The following is a 3,481-nucleotide window of genomic DNA, read 5'->3' as shown; positions in this document are numbered from 1 at the left end:
CCGCCTGTCTTGTCCATGTCTCTAGGGTGTAGAGGACGCACCGAACACCAGGAAGACCCCGCGATTACCATGATACAAAGGTGTAGAGCACCCTACTGGCACCAGAAGCCACTCAAACAATATTATGACTGTGGGTGAGGAGGGATAATAATGGGTAGGATATATAATATGATGACTCGAGTGAGGAAGGATAGTGAAGGGTAGACATTCAGTATGATGACTGGGGGTGAGGCAGGATAGTGAAGGATAGACATACAATATGATGACTGGAGTGAGGCAGGATAGTGAAGGATAGACATACAGTATGATGAATGGGGTGGGGCAAGATAGTGAAGGGTAGACATACAATATGATGACTTGGGTAAGGCAGAATAGTGAAGAGTAGACAGACACAATATGAGGACTGGGGTGAGGCAGGATAGTGAATAGTAAACATACAATATGATGACTGGAGTGAGGCAGGATAGTGAGGTATAGAGATACAGTATGATGACTGGGGTGAGGCAGGATAGTGAATTGTAAACATACAATATGATGACTGGAGTGAGGCAGGATAGTGAGCGATAGAGATACAGTGTGATGACTGGGGTGAGGCAGGATAGTGAAGGGTAGACATACAATATGATGACTGGGGTGAGGCAGGACAGTGAAGGGTAAACAAACAGGGGCGTATGGAGGGAAAATAGCGCCTTTGGCCAACACTGAAATTTCGCCCGTGATCCAACACCTGACACCCATCATCTCTCTGATAACTTTATTATAAAATCAGCTGAAAGATTCGTTAATCTTTTAATTTATCAAGTGACACAATGTGAATATTGCAACTACCCCTTACTCTCTTTCACTAATGCAAATTGGGCTATTATGTGGTCAAAGTCAGTTTTTTCAGTATGGTTTCTTTCTGCAACTTAGTAGAAAGATCTTGCTTAGTAGAGCAAGTTTACTGAGACTGCCTTGACCCAGGGAGGCGCTCACATACGAAAGTATTAACTAGCTGAAGAGTCTCTCAAAGCTGGCGATGGAAACTGCGAAGGGAAGCATTATCTCATTAGCACTGGGAAGATTAGGGAGGACGCTCTCATCTCCGTACTGATCAACATATTCGATAAGCAATTTAAGTCGTTATATTTTCACGTTGGCCCGACATGAAGGCAACGTTCTGGAATCTGAAATGTCTTCATATAGCCGCTGTCCATCAACATCATAACTCTACAATTAGACTGTTTTTCGCACTTAATTCGCGTACAATTTTCAGCACAAATTCTTTATATCGTTATTGTCAGCGGCGGCGCCGCAATACAATATTATTAATATTGTTATATGTAGTAAAAGAAAATAAATAATTTAAATACTTATAATAATATAATCAAAGACAGATCATACATTTGAAGAATTTTTTTTTTTACTATCCGAGGACAGCTTACCAGACTTTAATATAAAGTGGTGAGTGGTGCCCCCTTCAAAGGGCGCCCAAGGCCCGTGCCATAATTGCCATACCCCAGACACCCCACTGCCAGAGGGCCCGTGCCATACTTGCCATACCCTAGACACCCCGCTGCCAGAGGGCCCGTGCCATACCCTAGACACCCCGCTGCCAGAGGGCCCGTGCCATACCCTAGACACCCCGCTACCAGAGGACCCGGCCCATACTTGCCATACCTTAGACACCCCACTGCCAGAGGGCCCGTGCCATACTTGCCATACCCTAGACACCCCGCTGCCAGAGGGAGACCAGCAGACCATCGTCTCAAGGGTGGTGACCGCCTCCCCATCTTCACAGTGGGATACATTATGCATGCGTTGGGTCGCTTCTCTCCGGGATGCTCCAGCAAGATGATCTTTCCTATAAGACATCGGGTAACCTTCCGAACACCCCTCACCCTCGTGAGTGACAGTGTGACACCCACGTGAGTGACAGTGTGACACCCACGTGAGTGACAGTGTGACACCCTCGTGAGTAACAGCGTGACACCCTCATGAGTGACAACCTCGTGAGTGACCGCGTGACACCCTTATGTGTGGACGATTCATACAGCAACCCTTCAGAAGTCACGCCCACCACCTTCAGATGCCAAATCCACCACCATCAGAAGCCACGCCCACCACCTTCGGAAGCCACGCCCACCACCTTCGGAAGCCACGCCCACCACCTTCAGAAGCCACGCCCACCATAAGAAAACCAGTGAATCAAGACCCATCAAACTGAAGCAAGTTTTCGGGCAGACTTCGGGCCACTTGGTTACTAAACTACCCTCGTGCCACTCCAACCTGTCTTTAACGCCACGGTAACTGGTCAGTTGGTTACTAAACTACCCTCGTGCCACTCCAGCCTGTCTTTAACGCCACGGTAACTGCCAATTTATCACTACCATAACCCGTATATATCGCCACTTGCTGTTTACCTCTAATATTCCAGGCAGGTAAACCCTTTAATAAAGTACTATTAGTGTTCATCTGAGACCTTAATTTAGGACTGATAATTGCCTCACTAAATGTGTACAGTTTTAAAAGTCTCACTTGTATCCAATTATCGTTTATCTTCAGCGCTCCTCATTGTTACTACCTGTAATTATCCCTAACAGCATGTGAGGCCGGTGTGTTGCTGTTTCATGTAGATAGAAATTATAGAGAAGTCTTAAGAAACATTTACGTTTTGGCAATTCCTTGATGTTGTTGCAACTATGTTTTGTGAAATAACATTTCCAGAAATAATAAAAAAAATTGAGCATAAATTATAATATTTAGACAAAATTATCATAGGTAAACTAATGTTTGTAAAAAGATGCTGACACTTTTGATTAAATATAAAATATATTATTGTTTTTTTATTTCTTAATTTTACTGCAATGAGTTGGGGACATTTAAATGGATCAACTTGTTAACTAGTTATAACTACTAATTATTAACTACTACAGAGGGTACCCAACTTCGCCCGCGTCTCTATCTCCCATTTTCCCTATTTTCTTATTTCTCTATACCTGTTCTCCCTCACTTCCCATCTCCTCCCCCTCTCCTTGCCTTTTTTCCAATTTTCTCCCTCTCAAACCCACTCTGCAATAACAGGCTATGTCTACCTACCGATTCATAGAGCAACCTTCAGAAGCCACGCCCACCACCTTCAGAAGTCACGCCCACCATAAGAAAACTGCAGTGAATAAAGAACCATAAAACTGAAGCAAGTTTTCGGGCAGACTTCGGGCCACTTGGTAACTAAACTACCCTCGTGCCACTCCAACCTGTCTTTAACGCCACTGTAACTAGCCACTTGGTTACTAAACTACCCTCGTGCCACTCCAGCCTGTCTTTAACGCCACTGTAACTGGTCAATTGGTTACTAAACTACCATCGTGCCACTCCAGCCTGTCTTTAACGCCACTGTAACTAGCCACTTGGTTACTAAACTACCTTCTTGCCACTCCAACCTGTCATTAACGCAACGGTAATTGGCGTGGTAACTCAACATAGACCGTTCACAGTTCAA

Source organism: Procambarus clarkii, chromosome 64 (assembly GCF_040958095.1).
Source record: "Procambarus clarkii isolate CNS0578487 chromosome 64, FALCON_Pclarkii_2.0, whole genome shotgun sequence".
Taxonomy (NCBI): Eukaryota; Metazoa; Arthropoda; class Malacostraca; order Decapoda; family Cambaridae; genus Procambarus; species Procambarus clarkii.
The sequence above is the reverse complement of the archived record's forward strand: the minus strand, read 5'-3'. Positions refer to the sequence as shown.